Below are 22,719 nucleotides of genomic sequence, written 5' to 3'. Positions count from 1 at the left end.
GTTGCCTAATAATTATGCACAGTAATAGTCACCTGCACACACAGATATCCCCCTAACATAGCTAAAACTAAAAACAAACTAAAAACTACTTCCAAAAATATTCAGCTTTGATATTAATGAGTTTTTTGGGTTCATTAAGAACATGGTTGTTGTTCAATAATAAAATTAATCCTCAAAAATACAACTTGCCTAATAATTCTGCACTCCCTGTATATATATATATATATATATATATATATATATATATACACACATATATATATATATATATATATATATATATATATATATATATATATATATCGATATGAAAATGTCACTTACCCAGTGTACATCTGTTCGTGGCATGTTCCGCTGCAGACTCACCTGCTGTGCATTACTTCTGCCATCTGGTGTTGGGCTCGGAGTGTTACAAGTTGTTTTTCTTCGAAGAAATGTTTTCGAGTCACGAGATCGAGTGACTCCTCCTCTTCGGTTCCATTGCGCATGGGCATCGACTCCATTGTTAGATTGTTTTCCCGCAGAGGGTAAGGTAGGAGTGATCGAGTACAGGCTCCCGGGGAGGGTGCATGTGAATCTGCAGCGGAACATGCCACGAACAGATGTACACTGGGTAAGTGACATTTTCCGTTCGGTGGCAAGTGTAGCTGCAGATACACATGCTGTGCATAGACTACAAAGCAGTTTGTCCTCCCATAAAAATAGCGGTGGTTAGCCTGTAGGAGTTGAAGTTGTTTGAAATAATGTTCTGAGTACAGCTTGGCCTACTGTGGCTTGTTGTCGTGATAAAACATCTACACAGTAGTGTTTAGTGAATGTATGTGGTGTTGACCAAGTAGCTGCTTTACATATTTCAGCCATTGGTATATTGCCTAAAAAAGCCATTGTAGCACCTTTTTTCCTTGTAGAATGTGATTTAGGAGTAACTAAGAATTGTCTTTTGGCTTTAACGTAGCATGTTTGGACGCATCTTACAATCCATCTTGCTAAACCTTGTTTTGATATGGGGTTGCCTGTATGAGGTTTTTGGAAGGCTACAAACAGTTGTTTAGTCTTTCTGAATGGTTTCGTTCTGTCTATATAGTACATTAAAGCTCTTTTGATGTCTAATGTATGTAGAGCTCTTTCTGCCACAGAATCTGGCTGTGGGAAGAAGACCTGTAGTTCCACTGTTTGATTTATATGAAATGGTGATACGACCTGTGGAAGAAATTTTGGGTTTGTTCGTAGTACAACTTTATGCCTGTGCACCTGGAAGAATGGTTCTTCAATAGTAAAGGCTTGAATTTCACATACTCTTCTTAAAGACGTAATTGCTACTTGGAAGGCAACCTTCCATGTTAGAAATTGCATTTGGCAGGAGTGCAGGGGTTTAAATGGTGGGCCCATAAGTCATGTAAGCACTATGTTTAAATTCCAAGAGGGGCTGGAGGTGTCCTGGGTGGAATGATGCGTTTTAAACCTTCCATGAAAGCTTTAATGACAGGAACTCTAAATAAGGAGCTGTGCTGTATATTTTGTAAATATGCTGAAATTGCAGTAAGATTAATTTAATAGATGAGAAAGCTAAAGTAGATTTTTGTAAATGAGGTAAATAGCATACAATATCTTGTATTGATGCTGTAAGAGGGTCAATATGTTTAGATTGACAGTAATAAACAAATAGTTTCCACTTGTTAGCATAGCATTGCCTAGTTGTACGCTTGCATGCTTGTTTGAGAACTTCCATGCATTCTAATGGACGTTGTAAGTATCCACATTTTATGACTTCAGGAGCCAAATCTCTAAGTTGAGAGCACTGGGATTTGGATTGCTGATTTGTCCTTTATTTAGTGTTAACAAATCCGGTCTGTTTAGAAGTTTGGAGTGAAGTACTACTGACAGGTCTAGCAGTGTTGTGTACCAATGTTGTCGTGCCCATGTTGTGGCTATGAGTATCATGGTGAGAGAAGTCTGACGCAGTTTGTTGACAAGAAATGGAAGTAGTGGGAGAGGGGGAAAAGCGTAAGCAAATATCCCTGACCAGTTGATCCATAGAGCATTGCTCTTGGACAGAGGGTGTGGGTGTCTGGGTGCGAAGTTTTGGCATTTTGCGTTTTCTCTTGTTGCGAATAGGTCTATTTCTGGTGTCCCCCACTTTTGAAAGTACTGATGAAGTACTTGAGAGTGAATTTCCCATTCATGTATCTGTTGGTGTGTTCTGCTTAGGAGATCCGCCAGCTGTATTCTGCTAGTTGATGCATCGGATTGTGAATTGCCTATTTCCATATTGTTTGGGCTAGAAGGGACAGTTAAGATGAATGTGTCCCGCCTTGTTTCTTTAGGTAATACATGGTCGTCATATTGTCTGTTTTTATCAAGACAGTGTTGTGTTTGAGAAGTGGCTGAAATGCATTTAGGGCAAGGAACACAGCTAGTAATTCTAAATGGTTTATGTGATAATTTATCTGTTTTGAATCCCATTCCCCTTGCATGGTAAGGTTGTTGAGATGAGCTCCCCAACCTGTCATTGATGCATCTGTTGTTATTGTGGTCTGAGGCACAGGGTCTTAAAAAGACCGCCCCTTCATTAAATTGCTGAGATTCCACCAATGAAGGGACTTGTGCGTTTGGTGGTCTAACAACACTAGATCTTGCAATTGACTCTCTGCTTCAGACCATTGCTGTGTAGTGTCCTCATGTTTAGTCTTGCATGCGGTACAATTGCTATGCAGGATGCCATCATTCCTAACAGTTTCATGATAAATCTTACAGTGTATTGTTGATTTGGCTACATTTGTGGAATGAGATTTTGGAAAGCTTGTATCCTATGTGTATGTGGATGGGCTAAGGCTTTTTGCATATTGAGAATAGCACCTAGGTAAGGATGCACCTGTGCTGGTTGAATATGGAATTTTTGGTAGTTGAGAGTGAACCCTAGTGTATGTAGGGTCTCTATTGTGTATTGAGTGTGTTGTTGACTAATAAAATCAAGCAATTTTATACAATCGTCTAGATATGGAAAGACATGTATGTGTTGCCTTCATAGGTAGGCTGCTACTACCACTAGACATTTTGTGAATACCCTTGGAGCTGTTGTTATGCCGAATGGTAGAACTTTGAATTGATAATGTTTTCCTGCTATTATAAACATTAAGTATTTTCTGTGAGCTGGGTGGATGGGTATATGGAAATACGCATCTTTGAGGTCTAATGCAGTCATGTAATCTTGTTTTGTAGTAGTGGAATGACGTCCTGCAGAGTTACCACATGAAAGTGTTCTGACAGGATATATAGATTTAGGGATCTGAGGTCTAGGATGGCAGGAGAGTGCCATCCTTTTTGGGAATGAGGACGTATAGTGAGTATACTCCTGTTCCTTGTTGAGACTGTGGGACCAATTCTATTGCCTGTTTTAGTAGTAGCGATTGTACTTCTTGTTGTTACAGAACATTGTGTTCTGGGGACAGTTTGTGATAACGTGGAGGAATGTTTGGGGGGGTAGAAATCAATTCTAGGCAATAGCCATTGTGGATAATTGCCAATACCCATTGATCTGTGGTGAAAGTATGCCATTGGGAGTGGAATTGCTGCAGTCTGTCCCCCCACAGGAGATGTCTGGGCTTGAGGGATGGTAAATAAGTCAATGTTTAGATGGGGTAGTAGCTTGTTTTGAGGCCTGGAACTTGCCTCTGGTTCTAAAGTATTGGCCTCTATTAGAACCTCTAAATCCCCCTCTCTGGTACTGCTGTTGCTGTAGCCCTGGTTTTGCCTGGGAGGTAGAAGCCTCTATGGATTGGGCTTGAATCCTCCTCTAAATTGTTGCCTACGAAAGGAGCCTCTGTAGGGTGTTGTATATAAGGCTCCCATTGCTTTGGCCGTGTCTTGAGTCTTTTCTGAGTTTTTCTATGGCAGTGTCAGCCTCAGGGCCAAAGGGGTATTTTTTATTAAAAGGGATATTCAGCGCTGCCTGCTGTATTTCTGGTTTGAAACCAGAGTAACGTAACCATGAATGTCTGCGTATAGTGATGGCAGTATTCATACTTCTAGCTGCTGTATCTGCAGCATCCAGGGCAGACCGTATTTGGTTGTTACTTATGGCCTGACCCTCTTCTACATCCTGTTGTGGTCTCTTTTGGTGTTCTTTTGGCAGGTGTTTTAGGAATTCCTGCAACTCGTCCCAGTAGGCTCTGATCATACCTTGCTAGCAAGGCTTGCGAGTTTGCAATTTGTCATTGGTTAGCAGCTTCTGTTGTTATCCTCTTGCCAGCATCTTCAAATTTTCTACTTTCTTCGTCAGGGGGAGGAGCATCCCCTGACAACTGGCTATTAGCCCTCTTTCTGGCGGCACTCACTACCACTGAGTCTGGAGGAACCTGGTGGGTAATATAATCAGGGTCTGTAGGTGCAGGTTTATATTTTTTGTCAATGCGTGGTGTTATAACCTAGCTTTGAGTGGCTCATTGAATATTTGATCTGCATGCTTAATCATGGCAGGTAGCATTGGGAGGCACTGATATCTTGAATGAGTGGAGGATAAGGTGTTAAAAAGAAAATCCTCTTCTAAGGGTTCACTGTGCATAAGCACCCCATGGTACGCTGCAGCCCTAGAAATAACCTGCGTGTATGCAGTAGTGTCGTCTGGTGGAGAAGGTTTGGAAGGGTATAAGTCCGGGTCATTGCTAGGAATGGGATCCGGATCATAGAGATCCCAAGGATCAACCGTATCACCATGAGAATATTGTGAATGAGTTGGTGAAGGCAAAGGTGGTGGGCTAGTGGGTGGTGACGAAAAAGAAAGTTGTGGTGAATGAGGGGGAGAAGTGTGGATAAGTAATGGCTTCTCCTTCTGTCTATAAATCTTTGCTGGTGGTGGAGCAGTGTCTAAATGTTCTTGAAAGGCCAACATTCTCTTGGTCTGCAGAGGAGGTGCAGTAATTATTCTGCCAGTCGCTTTATGGATGTGAATCCTTGATTGTCTTTCATCCATGATCTCAAGGATAGGTTGGATCTCAGTGTCCTCAGAAACATCACCAAAAGGTCTATATGACTGTTCATCCAGTGATTTTGACCTCTGTTTAAGATGGCTCGAAAGTCCTTGCTTTTCTGAATAAGGAGACTTTTTCGGCTCCGAAGATGGTAGTTTTTTCGGGCCTGAAAATACAGCTGGTTGTTTCGGCTCCGAAGCAGGGCGTTGAGGCTTTGACTCCGAGGAGTGAGAACGCTTGCTTGAGTCGGAAGTTTAACTTTTGATGGACTTACTCGACTCTGATATCGACGGAGGAGTGGCCTTTTTTTACGCCAAACCTGAAGGTCGGTCGACGAGAGTCTTTTTTCGGGTCGAAGCATGGTTCTCTGGCAGTGGTGTACCCAAGGCCTTCGAGGACTTTTTATATGTGGGTGTAGGGGCAGACGTACTCACGTGCTGACCAGCAGTGATAGGCCTATCTTCTTCCAATTCTTCTTCGGAGTCGGTGTCTCTGATGGAAACCGCCATCTGCGCCTGTTCTTCCTCCATGGTGTCGAGATGTTCTGTACTTTTCAAAGCCATTTCCAGTCTTCTTGCTCTCCGGTCACGCAGCATCTTTTTGGATCAAAACGATCAATAGACCTCGCAATCCTCTTCTCTGTGATCGGGAGAAAGATACAAATTACAGAGAAGGTGCTGGTCTGTGTATGGAAATTTCACGTGGCATCAGGGACAAAATCGAACTGAAGTCCGATCCATGAGGCTTCGACGTGGTAGGCCCGAACAGGCCCGAGTCGGGCGCACGTGCCCAGAAGGGTGAAATTTAGTTTTCGGTGATACTATCGGTTCGAGGTTAGGTGGAAACGTGATCAAAACAATACCACAGATCAAGGAAGTTTTCTAAAGTTTCCGATTTGAAATTTTGGAGCGAAAGGAAACACGTCCGAACCTGACAGCGGAAAGAAAACAATCTAACAACGGAGTTAACGCCCATGCGCAGTATGACCGAGAGGAGTCACCACTCGATCCCGTGACTCCAAAAAGACTTCTTCGAAGAAAAACAACTTGTGACACTCCGAGCCCAACACTAGATGGCCGAATAATGCATAGCATGTGTATCTGCAGTTACACATGCCATCGAATATATATATATATATATATATATATATATATATATATATATATATATATATATATATATATATATACATATAAATATATATACATATACATATACACACACACACACACACACACACAGTATTGCAGCCCCTGATACAACTTGCAGGCATTAAATATATTTATATTATGAAAGTCTCTGATATATGCACAGTATGGAAGCCCCTGATGGGTGGCTAGTACTCACACTGCTAGGAGTTGCATTACATTCTTATTTGATAAATGTGCTTTAAAAGGCAACACCCTTTCTAAAATTTCACCAGGGAAGAATAACACCATAGTAAAAAGATTAATAGAAGATGCTGTGTTGGTACATCGAACACAGCCACGCTTAGAAGAAAACATGGAGGTGGAAAACTGCAACCCATGACCACGATCAACAATGCAAACAAAGCCAGGGTTCCCCTATTAAACAATATGGAAGTGAGACAGGGAAAATGCATCAACAAAATAAGAATATCCCACCTTCACTAAAGGTTCCGAAAATATGGAATCCTGAAATATAAAGAAAACTCGTTAAGCCAAAAACCTACATATACATGCATATCCATATGATATGTAGCAATTTATTTTACATCCATTCATTAGACAATGAACATCTAATTTATTTAAAAAAAAAAAAATATATATATATATATATATATATATATATATATATATATATATATATACGATGCAAAAAATCCTATAACTCATGGGCGAATAACAAAAAAGTGAAAGATAACAACTAGAAAAACTCACATACATACCATCGCAATCTTACTATTAAAAATAACAAGAACAGTATATACAAGATAGTCAAAAGACTCTTCATAACCCTCCACGAAAAAAAGGAGAACAACAAATATATCTTCACAACAAAAGGCCCAAATAATCCCTTTGTGTCTACAAACAATATCACTTGATTTGCAGGTCCGCAATGTTGGAAAGCCAGATAGTCATGATAATTTCTCAGCTCCTGTTTTAACGCATTTGCATCATAGTTATGATTGTTTATTAGTAGAGGCTGGTATCCAAAGGCCTATGGCTATTTTCATCATTACAAGCTGGCACGGTATCAGATTGACGTAGTGATAAGTAGCCACATGTACTGACAGGTGTGGAAGCACTAGACTAACAGACAATGCATGCCCATGTACATTAAGTCACATCTTTGGGTATCTATCCACTAATTGGAAAACTTTTTGCTTGATTATTTGGATCATCTCTGGGAATGGAGTCACTGGATACAGTCTTTACTTCCTCTTTTCTTCATTGTTCTTTTTCTTTTTCCTCTTCTTTTCTCTTCTCTTCTTTTTTCTATTTCTTCTTAAGCTATCAGTATTAATAGTAATTTTCCATTTACAGATATAGGGCGCATAAATTGTCATTACTTCTCCTGGGAAGGTTCTATATAATTCTACAACTTGTTGAGTGCCCTGAAGAAGGTGAGTGACCTCCCTTAGTCACTTTTCACGGAAACGCGCGTCGGCACCATCATTAAGGACAATGACGGTCTATTGGAGTAAAAAACCACTCCTTCATAAACATCTCCTGTTACCTATGGACCTATCGATACCGGACTCTACTAATAAACAATCATAACCACGATGCATATGCATTAAAACAGGAGCTGAGAAATTATTATGTATATCTGGCTTTCCAACATTGAGGACATGCAAATCAAGTGATATTGTTTGAAGACACAAAGGGACTATCTTGGGCCATTTGTTGTTAAAATATAATTGTTTGTCCCCTTTTTCTTCGTGGAGGATTGTGAAGAGTTTTTAGAATATCTTGTATATACTGTCCTTGTTGTTTTTAATAGTACGATTGCGCTGATATGTATGTGAGTTTTTCTAGTTTTTATCACTCACTTTTTTTGTTTTTCGCCCAGGAGTTATAGGATTTTTTGCATTATATATATCTATAATATTGAAATAAATTAGATGTTTATTGTCTAATGAATGGATGTAAAATAAATTGCTATATAACATACGGATATGCATGCATATGTGGGTTTTTGGCTTGACGAGTTTTCCTTATATTTGGGAATTCTGTATTTATTGAACCATTAGCAAAGGTGGGTTATTCTTATTTTGTTCACGATCAACAATGCCTCATAATCCCCTTCATTTATGTTGTTATTACCAAGGGCCATGCCCCCCCAAAACCTAGGTTCCTGGTTAGGCCTTGGGACTCATGCTCTATGTCAGGACTATTGGTAAACTGGCTAAAGCCCTATCTGTTCCCAACATGTGCAACTGGTCACCCGCCAGAGGGCCTAAGTGAATTGCTGTGGGAAGACCACTGCCTGTCCTGTTTGGGGATCAAAATTTTTCATGACAAACAGGACATCCTGGATGGGAATGTGAGACATCAGATTGGCTAGGGCAATTACAAAATTCTGGGGCACATTACCCCTTCAGTTGCAGGGCGGGTAGCCCTGTTGAAGATGATAGTTCTTCCACGACTGCTATACTTTTTCACAGTACTGCCAATATAGGTTCCCAGAACACTGATCAGAGAATTGGACAGAGTTTGAGTCTTACTTCTGGGAAGCCCAACTCCAGTGGTATGTGCAATGGGTGACGGCGTGCCAGGCTACAGTCGGGTCTGTGGGGCCCTTTGCCTCGACCTTGCTCAGTCTGACAGAGGAACTGCTGGGATTGGGCATCTCTAAGAGGACGATACTCAGGAATTTAGAGTTAAGCGATGCTGTTGGAATAGATGTTTTCATTAATCACAGAGCCACCTCCCATACTTACCCAAACTACCTATGACTATGTTGAAAGTCTTTCCCCATGGGGGCAGTTGGGAGGGATTGACTGAATGGAAGGCAGCGGGGGCAACAAAAAAGGGGGATTTGTTCAGAACTGGAGACCTCCTGCCCTCTGAGGATTTTCATTCAGATTTTGATCTCCCACATGGCCATTTCTTACTACACAGAGCTGTAACTACGCCTTCCCGTGTTCGCAGGAAAACTGCCCATGCAAAGACACAATCTCATAATACCTGCCAATACTAGGCACTATCGGCTTGTACCATCAAAGCGGATACATGCCTCTACAGGGCCATGAGGGGAGACATGCTATGACCATTAGATACCCTGAAGACACGGTGGGAGGAAAACCTGGGGATCCCTGTACCTGATAAGGACTGGGAAGCTATCCTAGAACAGATCCCAAAAGTTTCCAGAAATGCTAGATTTAAATTGATAAATTACTACATATTAGATAGGACTTACCTTACTCCAGGACATATAAATAGGTACTTTCATACTGGGACAGGGGCTTCCCGTGCTGTGGGAAGATTGGAGTGGAACTGAAACACATGATTTGGGACTGTCCCCACCTAAAGGTTTACTGGGAGGAGGTTACACGGGTGGTGGCAGATACCTCGGATAAGGATATCTCATGTGAGCGGAGTCACTGCGCTGGGTCCCCCACACCTCTAAAAAAAAAAAAAAAAAAAAAAAAAAAAAGGTCACTAACTGCTTCCAGGACCTTGCTTTAGCTGGCAAAAAGGAAAATTACACGTCATTGTAAGGCCCCAGGGGGACCCAGGGTAGTAGTTTGGTGCAGAGATCTGAAGCGCTGGGACACCTATGAGGGCGAGATACTCCTTAGAGAAGCAAAGAGAGGACTGCACCCAATGGAGGTGGCTCTGGCTGGAAGGCACTAGTAGAGAGCCTCAGGGAACCTGTTACACGATCCCAGGGATCCTCACCAGAAAGGCAGCCGACCCCAGCCCCCCTACCTGCCCTGACATAATAGGCAGTAGACGTGTGCCATGCACCCTGACACCAGGACATATACTTGCCTTACATCTTACCATGTGCCCAATCACGATACTGACCATGATGCTTCCACAGAAATCCACTACAATGTCTAGGAATTGTATATTTCCATCAATACTAAGGTAACGACTCTTGGCAGTTGTGAGGGAGGGAAGTGGATGTTTACTGATTGTTTTGACTGCAACGTTCTGGATTTTGCATTGAAATAACTAATACTGAAAATAAGGCCCCACAGGCATGATGTACATGTTGTTCACTGCAACGTTGACAATAAACGTCAATAAAATCAGTTTTAAATAAAAATTATGGTCATGCCCATGGATCACGCCATGGTATCCACAGAATATAGGTGAGGCCACTGGAACTATTGTGGCAGGGAAAGATCAAACTGTGCAGCAAAGATGACTAAATTATGCTGCAAGAAGAGGGGAATTATGCAGTGTACTGCTGCACCTTTTGTGTAAGTATTACATCACTATTTGGGCTTTTTAAACATGTTAACGCTTTCTGGGCAAACGTTTCACCTCATTACCATCACTCTGACACCTAAATACAGAAATAAGCAGCAGACAAGTGGCCAGTTAATCTGCGAAGGGACTGTTCACTGCACCAGTTGTTGCATGTTTAGTAGCTTTTGATCTGTTGAGCTAGAAAAAAAAAATTATGCTGAAATCTATAGATTATGCAGCAGATGGGTTGGGGTAAAGTGGCTAACCTATGATTATGAAAAAACGCTGCAGCCGCACAATCACATAATTCGAGTGATCCGGAATATAGGCTGCATTTGAGGATTTAGTTGGAAGTGTCCAACCTTTCAGTGACCAGATCGGCAAACGGCATTTTCATTTGATCAAGTAAACATATAACATGGTGTGGATTAGAGGCATGTGTGTTGGCAGTGCGAAGCATATGGCTGCAAAAAAGACTTTGCACCCCTTAGGATAGAGAGTCGGGTGAAGGAGCTGTAGGAAAGGTGGTTAGATTCAGGTTCAGTGAGGAAGTTTGGACCATTAGGCACTCAGGAAAGGTTGTGGGTGGAATTTCAGGTCACAAGGTAGAGGCCTGAGTCACACAGCGATTTGTCTGTTGGCTGCCTGTCCTGAGAGGGGCTTCTACCAGTCAGCCAGAACAAGCTCTAAGAGTGCCTCAGTGAAAGGTAGAAGAGGATCCGAGACTGAACAGGAAGGTTGCAAGATTTCAGTCAATATATTACATTTGGCCTCAGTAGCTGGCTTTTATACCCGAGTAGTAAACAAAAAAAACTTACTCTGAAGTAGGTCCAGACGGGTAAGGGGTGTCCGCATCTGGAGATGTATGTAGTATGCCGTAAAAGGGAAGGTGGTTATCTGCCTCTTAATCCTCTTCCGTGTGTCACAACTTTTGTCGAGAAGGCCTACAGCAAAGATTTCCTCTATGCGGGAAAATCTCTCGGCCCTTTGAACATTTATGCCAAAGGTTCATCATCAAAACAACGCTGACATTTTTGTTTACCGTTCAAATAATTTCCACCATCTTTGTGGGTTTCAAAGGCTGTGATGAAATTGGCTGGGAGGGAGGTGCCATGTCAGAGTCATAGTTAGTGCTGTGTGCACAGTATTTAGTGCATTGGAGGACATAAACTTTGTCGGACATGCCTCAAAGCCCAGAATCTATTGAGACATGGAATAGGGAGGCATCCGAGACACTGAAATCAAAAACCCAAAGGAGCAGCTCACCCCTGGAAAGTGGCCAAGAGGGTACAAGAGCCAGCCTGAAGATATCAAGCATGGCCTGCTGGAAAGCTGTTGGGATGGGAAAGGGCCAGGGTAGTTCCCAAGAAACTTCCAAGGTGGTGATTTGCTTCAAGTGACACAAGGTAGGACACTTTAATAGAGACTGTCAGACGAAAGACTCTAACCCAGCAACACAAGTGATAGCCAGCATGTTAGATGTGGGTGAAGAGGGACCAGGATACTCTAAAGCATATTCAGCTTAAGACAATGGGATATGTGCAGGACGTTAGTATCAATGAGAGGAAAGAGACTGCCCTGAGGGATTCCTGATACCAGGTTAGAAGATGTTTGTACTAAAGCTTATTTGTCCCAGGGCTTTGGAGGACAAATGGTGTGAGCCGGATAAGATAGTTCAGAAGATATCTGATGTCAACTTCTTGGTGGACACAGGCACCACCAGGGAACACAAGAGGGTGTTTTATGTGAACAGGCTGAACCCTTACCTCCAGAGAGATTACACAGTGAATGTCATGGCTATGGCAGAGGAAGTCCGTAAGCCTCTTCTTGAAGTGCTGCATGGAGACATGAAGGATGGAACTGTGGAAGGGGTTCAGCTAGCTACTGATTTGATATGTGTACAGCAGAGGTATTATAGAGAAGTGTTGGGACAGTTTGCCAACATTTTCTCACTCACTCTAGGGTTGCCACAAATACAGGAGACAGTCTGCCAGTAAAGTGCAGGATGTAAAGAATGTGTGACAGGATTCAGGGATGCATTAAGGAGGAGGCTGCCAAAGTGTTGGATCTAGGGGGGCACTGGCAGAACTCTTAGCCCATATACTATTTCTAGGGTGCTAGTACCAAAGAAAGGGCCTACTAACTTCTGGTTTTATGTGGACCACCAAGTCCTCAGTGAGGTAATCAAAACTGAAGCCAATCCGATTCCAAGAGTGGATGAGCTTGTGGATCGATTAGGTGCTGCAAAGTACTTGAGCACCTTGGATCCGATCAGTGGCTATTGGCAGATCGTTTTGCCAGCAAATGCCAAGGAGAAGACTGCATTGTCTACACCAGAGGAGCTATATAAATTTAAGGTGATGTTCTCTGGGTTGAAAAATTTTCCTGCCCCTTTTCAGCATGTGGTGAAATATGTCTTTGCAGAGTTGAAAGAGTTCGGAGTGGCCTGCCTGGATGACACTGCTGTGTTCTGCAATTCATGTCAGGACCAATTTAAACATCTAGCACAGGTGTTAGCTGGGATACAAGAGGCAACACTGGTCATCAAACCGACCAGGCGTCGGGTAGGGCAGTCCTCTGTAGTCTACCTTGGGCATGAGATGGGAAAAGGGAAGATTCTCCGTGGATGCCAAGATTCAGTCAGTGATGTAGTGGGAAGTGCCTACCATCTAAACTAAAGTGGGAGCCTTTTTAGGACTCAACGGCTATTACAGGATTTTTGCGGTGAACTATGAAAGTATAGTTGTTCCATTGACTGCTGTGACAGCCAAGAAGCAGCCCAGGAAAGTGATATAAATTGAGGAGTGCCAGCAAGCAGCTGAACTTAAGAAAGCGCTATGCACTACACCTGTAGTGAAAGTACCCGACTGTAGTCAGCCTTTCATTGTACAGAAGGATACCTCTGACAAAGGACATAGAGCTGTGTTATCTTAAGGGATAGTGCATCTGGTAGCCTTTATTAGTAAGAGGTTACAGCCCAATCAACAAAACTGCGAAGCTACTAAGAAGGCATGGTGTGCAATAGTGAGGGGCCTTGTGCAAGTTCCATCCTTATTTGTTTGAAGCTAAGTCTGTAGTGCAGCCAGATCATAAGCCACTGAAATTGTTGATGGCTATGAAGGGAGAACATTCTCAGATGGTGTAATGGTCTATTTCTTTGCAAGGGTTAGACTTTGTAGTGGAGCACAGAGCCAGATTGAACCACAGGAATGATGATGGACTTTCCTGCCAATTCTACCAATCTGACCTCTCAACCGCTCCAGGTTAGGAGTTGGTGCGGGGTGTTCTGATCTTAAGGGGGCATCTGTTGGAAAGGGAAAGTCACTTGCATAGTAATGGACGTGCACGCCTTCCCTGAAGCCCCAATTCTAACAAAGTTTGGATCCCTAATTCTAATTATTTTTGTCCTAGGCAAACACTGATTATGCATTTACACCATGATATAGGCCTGTCTCATGGACTGTGGTTGTTTTGGACTGGGAGGGTTGCTCAAAGCGCTACCCTCATAGTGATAAAATGCTGCTACCTTTGCGAGGAGTTTAGCAGAACAAGCTCAGTGATGACAACATACTGTGTAGTGATCAGTAGGAGTGAACAGGTCCTTTTTACCCGTGTAACTATAGTAAGGCCTATAGCTGCACTAATTTAAACCTCCGCTGCTCTGTGTTTAACTCACCATTGGCCTACATCAGTTTGGTGTGCAGTACATGTGTGATATCCATGTGTTGGGTGTAGGTGTGCCTGTGAATGGTAGAATACAGAGTTAAAGCAGTACTGTAAAGTGTGTGCATATAATCTGCATGTGCTCTGCCTGTGAATGGTAAAGAACATGAAGGATGTAGTGCATATGTATTATATGCATGTGCTGGGTGCATCTGTGCCTGTGAATTGTGCAGTACACAAATGATGTAGTGCTGTGCAGTCCATGTATGCTATATGCATATGATGGGTGTATGTATACCTATGAAAGATACAATACATGGAAGACTCCGAGTTCCATTTTGAGTGGCCAGGCCTGCCAACTTGAAAGCAAATTTCACAGTGTGAGGAGGGAGTGGGGCTTTGGAGGGGGCAGGCTTTTGTACCAAGCCCTAATTAACAGGCACTCTGCCCTCCACCAATCCCACCACCCCGCCCTCCTAAAGAAAAACACATAGGTTTGCAGAGGCTGTTGACGATGTCCTGGGGTGTTTTCACACTATTTAATGGACATCAGCTGATTACAGCCTCCAAATTTAAGCTGGAAAGCCACTCTCTGCAGTGATTCCCAGCTCCTCTTTGCTGTCACTGTATGATTTTGGCTTTACACCAGGAGACCGTGTGAAAGGAGCCAAAATGGTGTCACACGCAGTATCACCATGTGAGTTGGCAGGTCTGGGAGGCTCAGGGTTGGATGGAGAAAAATTAGGAGAGGCGGTAGGGGAATCCCCCCCCCAGACAGATTTGGATATTGCTACATTTCTGTAAGCTGCATAGGACATATTTGAGGATGGTAGAAACAAGCTCTCCTGTACACTTGAAAGGATGTTCTTTTATTCAAAGAGCGGTCACGAGGAAGAGGCCTGGGTACATCTCAGGAAGGAGACGGGGCTGATAAGAGAATCTAAAAGAGTAGGCCTGAGGCCCTGAGTGACCATTTAAAACACATTTCACTCTGGCTGACATCTAGGTGAGAAACTCTAGTCACTCCCATGGCCTGTGCTGTGGGGGGGATCAGATTTGGAGCCATTCCTGCTGTGACGCACTGCTTTTTGGAGGAAGAGAGAACAGAGGGGTGGGCACTTCAAAAGGAAGCACACCTTCCACATAAAATTAAAAGACTCAGACTCTAAATCACATTTTGTGAAATATATGTAGGGGAGCTTGTGACCCCCAAAAACTGTCAACTATCAAGCAACTAGTCGGGTTATAAGATAAGGAGATGCTTTGAAAAATGTCTGCCTGTGACCAGGACTGGGGGCCAAGGCCTGCCAACCTCTCAGTTGGGTGAGGGGACACCCCTGTTTTGTCCCCATCTCCGTTGATCAAGCCGCATGATTGTGGTTGATCATAGTTCACCTGTACTGAAACAATAAAGCGTTCACAAAAGCCAAACCAATGTAGGGGGTGAAAAAGGAACAACCAGTCCACCCAGTTGAAAGCGTTTTCGGCTTTGAGTGTCAATAAGACTGCTGGAATATTGTTTTTATTAGCCTTTTTGACCAGATGGACCACCCTCCATAAGTTATCATGCGTTTGCCTGCATTTGATAAACCCAGAATACTCTGGGTGTATCAAGTCGGGCATAATGTCATCCAGCCTAGCTGCTAGTATCATAAAGTTTGGGGTCCAGATTGAGCAATGCAATAGGCCTTTATGAGCCACAGGAGTGGGGGTATTTGCCCAGTTTGATTATGATGATAGTGATTAAGCCTTCACACATGGTGGGGGTTACCATGTGGATTTATGCAATTTAACTAAACAGAGCTGTTAGATGGGGCACTAAATTGGAGCTGAAGGTTTTACAAAATTGGGCAGTGAGCCCATCTGGGACTGGCGATTTATGGGTTTTCAGGGCGTCAATAGCAGATTGAACTTCGTCATCCCATACAGAGCCATCCAAGATCTCATTGTGGTCTGCCATTGCTTGAGGCAGCTATACATCTGCCAACTAATCCACCTGAGCTGGGGCGTCTACTGGCCCTGAGGCACAAAGGTGTTTGTAGAAGTGTCGGAATATCTTGGCCTTATTGGTTTCTGATACAGCCGGTGGGCCAGACTCCCGGGTGATACTGCCAATTGATTCTTTCTCATGCTTGGCTCTGAGTTATCGCGCTAAGCGAGCTACCACCTTATTCACCTGATCATATGTCGTATTTTTAATGTGTAGCACAGTGCATTCCACTGTGTTGGTATAGATTGTGTTGCATTTCCCCCTTAAAGCAGTAACTTTCCGTTGTAAAGCAAAGGATATGTTTGCCTTATGAGCCTGTTCTGTTCCCTGAAGTTCAGATTTCGGTGCGAACCTCTCTTTGGCTCTCTCTTCAGAGTGGGCATCAGGTCAATACACTTCCTCCTTATAACAGCTTTGAAAGTGTCCTGAGTGTTTGACAAGTTGGTGTCACAAGATTCATTCAATTGGAAGAATTCCCTAATTGTCTTGCAAATTTCATCCCTGAAGAGCCAATCCCTAGTAAGGGCACTAGGAAATAACCAACGGCGGTATTGAGAGGGCAATATGTCCCATTCTAGAGTTAATACCACTGGTGTGTGGTCTGGTAGTGTAATGGCGTGGAATCTAGCGTACATTATTACGTGTGTGTGAGTTTGGCTGGTGAAAACAATCTAGATGGGAATGTGTGCGCTGTGAGTATGAGAAGAAGGTGTAGTCACTGGTTGAGGGATAAAGGGCTCTCCAGGCATCCATGAGACCCAATGAGTGAATTGCTTGTTTCAAAGCCTTTGAGAAACTTCCTATGGGTGATCTATGGGGATGGGTGTTATCTACCCCTGAGCCCCAGGTAAGGTTGAAGTCACCATAGGGAAGACCTCTCAGCGAAAACCCCCAGCAACAACAGGAATGAGTGTATAAAACAGTCTGATTAGTATTGGGTGCGTATATAGAAGCAAAAGTACACATCGGGCATGATATGCGTCCCTTTATCATCACAATTCTACCCTCTTTCAGTTTTACAATATTTTGGTTAATTTTTCAGTGCGGAATGGAAAAGGAGCGCAACTCAGTTATGCCTGGTTGAGGCACAGAAATTGTATTTTAAAGGATATGTGCTGTGACAGTCTGTAGGCTTCGCTGTGCTTGAGCTGTGCCTCCTGCAGTGCCACAACATTATGCCTCTGGTCCAGAAGGTACTTCCAGAGCTTATGTCATTTGGCCAGGACATTGAGCCCCTTGACATTCCAGGTGAGAGTAGTCACTGCCATACTAGAGCATTATGAACCCGCTCATTCATTACCCAGGTATCTGACATATGACACTCTGTTTCATCCCTTCGCACCCTGACAGTTGGAGGAATGTCTAAACTGCCAGGACTCTTCCCCCCTCCTCCATCCCCCACCATGATACAATTACATTTACTCACTCATGTACCAAGGAAAAAAATAACAATTATGTTAACGTGAACAAACTGGACTCAAGGGCCCCAACATAACAGAAACATTTCAGCTTCAGCATTTTATCTAGGCATGTAGGTCAAAATCCGCTAATGTATTTTAACTGTGGTAGCTCATGAACAAGGCAGGTTGGCTTCCATTCTACACCTTTTCCCTGAGCAGGGGGGTAACCAGTTCATTAGGTGACATGACCTCCTCAGCCAGTGTCTTTGATCTATAAAGAAAAAGTACTACCGGACCCCCAACTGGGGCCACTCAGTTTAGCAACACCGATGTATTAATCAGTTATCAAATGGCAGATGAAATCGCAATACTCAGCGTGACAACTAGAGGATAATTCTCACACTGAACTACTAATTACCAGATTAGCACTACCTCTGGGTTCATGGATATCTCTGTGACAGACACTGTGCTCTCTCTCGGTGGCAGGACTAGTGTCCTCCGTCCTGGTTCCCAAGGTGCTCACAGGAGCCATAGCCTCAGGGATCGAGATCCCCAACAAAGTTACTAAGTTACAAAGCTAGGTCTCCGAAGTGGTGAGTCTTGTTTTGAAATTCGAAGGAAAGGCCAAACTGATAAAATCAATCATTATGTGATGCACTCCCGGAGACGTTTGTCTGTAACAGGAAGAAACTACAAACGTCAAGCCAGTGTAGCAGCGGAGATGTCCAGAAAGAGAGAACACGTGGCTTCCTGGAGGGAGACCTCATCCAGCTTTCTTGCAGCATTTAACATCAAGTCCTTTTCTTTAAAGGAGTGGGGCTTTGTCAGGATGTTGAGAGGCTGTTTCCCCTTCGCTGATGGCGAGGACCTATGCAATCACTCTGTCGATTTTGGTTGTCACTTGGCTGTTCCCTTGCACTTTAGAGTATAAGGTGATCACAAAGGCCTCAAGATCCATGCCTTCTGCCCCTTCCTCAAGGTTACGAATGTGGATATTGTCCCATCATGATTGATCTTCCAGATCTTCACACTTCGGAATAGTGGCTTTCAGTTGTGACTGGAGCAGGTTAGTCAATCTTCCACTTGGTCCATACTTTGTCCCAACCCTTGCACCGTAGTCTTGATTTCCATCATCCGGCTGAGCACAGAATCCACATCTTGCTGCAGGGGGGTGAGCTTTGAAGGCATCGAATAAGGAAGTGGGGTGAGCCTTCAACTCCTCAAGGAGCTCCTGTTTAAAGTCCTGTAGGGAGGATAGACGGTCCTCCTTAGATAGGGCCATCACACTACCCTGTCCTGTAGCAGGGTGAATGTCTCTCGTCAGGACTATGTTGCTTTGTCCTTTTTTTCTGAGGCATAAAGGAGAGGGATCAGTTGTACGGAAAAGGCAGAGGATTGATAGCCTCTTGAGCGTGTATGCAAAACGGTGGTGCCAGTGATCAACACAGTTCGGTGAACCTTTCTTTAATAGCCACCCCATCTGGGTAGGTATGGACTGTGCTGGGAGTTGGTGTCTCAAATCTACAAGTAGAATCAGGCCGAGCAGGGACGCAACCCCTTCAAATTTTTAGCTGTAGGTGCAGGTGATCTCCTTATGGTGGCTTCAACCTAGGTCACTGGGTGCAGGGCTACACAGGGGGCAGAAAAAATGACCCTCATTCCCCTCGGTTGCACTTGAACTCGGTTCCACTTCTCACCTCCAGGTGGGGAACAGGGATGCAGTCACTTCTAGGACGTGAGGGAGCACTAGATTCTCCAGCGCTGCCAGAAAAGCAGGAATACAGGTAGCATTTAAAGGTCAGCCATTGTAAGTTGAAGTAATACAGCAGCCTGTCACCGCTGTGATAACTCATGGACAATCATCAGCACATGTAGTTCCCACTTGAGTATTTGGGACCCAGGTCAGAGGTGCTTGTGGTAGCTTCAATCACCGCTCCATCAGCTCATCGCACAGCGTATCTGCCGTCTTAAAGTCAGGCATCAGGGCTCCCGTTTGTGTGCCGGGTTTTGTGCTAGGAGCATCACAGCTTTCCTGGTGAATGTACATTTGACCCCGGTGCAGCGATCCCAAAGGGAGCTGCAGTGGGTTGGGAGCCACAGTCAGCCCTTCAGAATCCCAGGGAACATGTGATCCAGCCCTCAAGTACTGCCGGCTCTCGCGCCCTGCAGCCTAGCAGTAAGAAGTCGTATGAAGCCCCCGGGGAAGTGTACCTCACAGCACCGGCATGTCTCACCCCGACATGCCAGGACACAGTTCTTAGATGTGCTGGGTCTGACCAGTAGTTGGATTCTTACCCACCCGGACATTGTGGTAGTCAGTGGGCACTGATGGGTATGAGCCTCAGTGGTCTCACACAGCCGTTGCAGGGTCTAGGTGCAACCTCTTCGGTGCTCCCCGCTCATTGTGCACTAGGCATCGCAACAGAGCAGAGTCTGTCACTGAAAGGAGTTGGTTGCCTTGCTTTAGCTTACAAATACATGCGAGCCCCCACAGATCACGTCCATGCACCATGATGGTTGTCAATGCCAACTTTTGTGCTCTTTTGTAGGAAGATATTTTGGGAGATAACTATCTATTGAGGAACATACCTTTTCAGAACCAAAACATAACATACAGATGCCATGTTAATCCATTCAAGACATCTACATGCAGCATCAGTGTACGCGTAAGGGCTTGAAACCTGAAATCTTAGGAGACATATGACCTAGTCACTTCTAAAAGCTGAGGAATTCATTGGTGAAACACAGAGAAGAAGGAATGTTATGGAATACGTGGAACTTCTAATCTAGAAATCCAAGATTGCTTATTTTGTTGCAAATGTCATCAGTGTTTCAAGCCACTCCGAGACTGTAGAGCTTTGACGCCTCTTGTGTGTTTCATGTAGATCACATATTGAGAAAAACAGTGGTTCACTAAGATATTAATCAAACCTAAAGCAGTATGTCTCTAAACCTTATAGAGAACAATACAATTTGTTTAAATGCATGGCAAATCAATTATGCATTAAGACAATAAGTTATACCCAGAGCAAGAAATTAAAAAAAGAGCAGACAAGAAGTTCTGTATAACAATTTATTGAGAAAATTTTAATTTCATGTAGTTATTTTTATATTTTATTAAAAGATCCAGTGCTCACACACAAGTGAAGAAAAAGTTGAGTAATAAGTGACATGTGACGGAACTCTGCATCACAATGTTCTGTAAATGTTTAGGAATTTGAAATCAGAGGCTGAAAATTAAATTAGTATCCTCAAATTGATTTGCAGGAGAAGTGCAAGTGCATCAAACAAGATATAGGACGATTGACGACTGCCTCAAATGTATCTAGGAAAGCTCCAACCTTCCTATTAAAATTGAAATTCTGATGTTTTTATATTTGTTGGTGAATTAAATCAAACGTTTCATTATTTGCTTATTTGTTTGAGGAATGCTTGTTTCTTTATTTGTTGTGTATTGTTTTGCAGTTCAAATCATCGAAAATGCTTATGCTAGGGCCCCCGGCTTCCAGTCATGACTTAGTGAAGGGCTCCTGGATTGTAATAATGATTCAATGGGGGTCAGTGTGTTACAGTGATGATTAGGAGGGGGTCCACAGAAGTCAGAAGTTTAAAAGCCACTGTTATAGGGAATACCCACTAGGTTTCCCACTTTAATAATTGGGTACCAGAGGTATGATTGAAAACCTAATGAGTGGTTGTTTGGGGAAAAACAATGAGTCTTCCATTCAAACTAATCAGCATGCATTTTTCGGCCTTGTGACTTGCTGAGAACGGGTCAGCAGCCTTCTTCAGGGCTACTTTAATCCCTCTTACTTCACATTCCTATCATGCAAAGCAATGAGACCCATGCACAGAAACCTATGATGTAATATCACTCATCTGAGAGCCCCATTTCACCTAATCGCTTTTGAAAGTTGAGGAATTCATTGGAGAAGCACATGATACTAATGAGAACTGGCAAAGCTTGCTGCCACCCCGCTAAATATGGTGCTTGTACCATTTCTGGGCCTGATCATTAAGGGAATGAACTCCACCCCCAGGTATGGGTAACTAGTTGGTAACAGTAGTAGGCATTTGCTTATTCTGGCATATATTGAACTGTGATTTTCCACACCCAAAAGACAACATCCTGAGTCTGATTTGTGGTGGTGGTAACCCTGTTGCATCAGTAACACCTGGACATAATGCTCACAAAGAACTGTAGACTAATAAAGTTTGGTTCTTATGGACTGTGTCTCCACCTTAAATCAATCATGTACTACAGTGGCACAGCAACCAAAGAAGGATGAAATGTGTCACAATAAATCTATCACATCAAAAATAGGAACATGGCAAAGGTCAGCCATAGAATCGAACATCCAATGTGTTAAGCTTTGAGGACAAGTAATCAATCATCTTGTGCCTTGAAGACACAGAGGCAGGTCTCAGCATGCAGTTCAATCAATAACCGTAGCAATGAGCAGTCAGGACCTGACTGAAGCTGATTTTTTCCCAAAAGATGCCACAGTCAAGAATTAAAGGCAGCACTTTAATCCACACAATAAACATGTAGTTTGGATTTAGTTGTCGGTGTCCTTCGAAGCAAGGTGCACAAGAACATAATGATGTCAAATGTGGATCTGCCTGCCCTAAACCAGGTCTGATATACTTCCACACAATAAAAGTTGCTTTTCAAACAATTTACTGTCCCCATCGAAAAAAAACAACAAGCATATAATTTAATGGCTATGAGGAAATAGCTGTTTTAAGAAATAGGTTGCCAAACACTGCCTTTCAATGCAAGAAGACTGATGCCATCTTTACTTTATGAAATAAGGAGAGAAAGAGCAGGGACTAGAATAGGGTATTATCTTCAGCACACAAAGCATGGGAGGGCCTGCACGAGACAATACAAAGTTCCAGATCATGAGTAGGTTTAAACGGATCCAGTAGGGATGCAGTCAGAGAGATTCAGACTGTACAACAATGGTCGGTCAATTGTCAAACCCCTGACCATCTGGATGTTTCACTGTTTCAAGCAGTTTGAACTATGGGGCTGAGACTTCTACCATGTTTTACCAAATTAACGTCTTGTGTTCTATCTCGACCAGTCTGCATTCTGACCCCCTGTAATTGTTGCTACTGGGGTCCCTTGCCTTTCCTATTCCTGATTTTCATTTTTTTCTATTTATCCTTAATCCCATATAAAATTCTGAGCCATGCCCTTCTGAATTCTCTAAACAAGGCGGGTTTGGAGGCTATGCAAATACTGATTCTCAAATGTTTAAACTGTTTGTTTGCAAGCCCTGCACCATAAATACAAAATGACTGCC

General features: G+C 43.3%; 1 protein-coding gene across 1 annotated transcript in view; it reads right to left on the bottom strand.

Moving 5' to 3' along the window:
- The window catches only part of KIZ (kizuna centrosomal protein), a 737,711-nt gene that overhangs the window by 606,874 nt on the left and 108,118 nt on the right, over positions 1-22,719 (bottom strand). The window lies entirely within an intron of this gene.

Source organism: Pleurodeles waltl, chromosome 5 (genome assembly GCF_031143425.1).
Source record: "Pleurodeles waltl isolate 20211129_DDA chromosome 5, aPleWal1.hap1.20221129, whole genome shotgun sequence".
Lineage (NCBI taxonomy): Eukaryota > Metazoa > Chordata > Amphibia > Caudata > Salamandridae > Pleurodeles > Pleurodeles waltl.
Note: the sequence above shows the minus strand (reverse complement) of the source record. Positions and strands in the feature narration are given on the sequence as shown.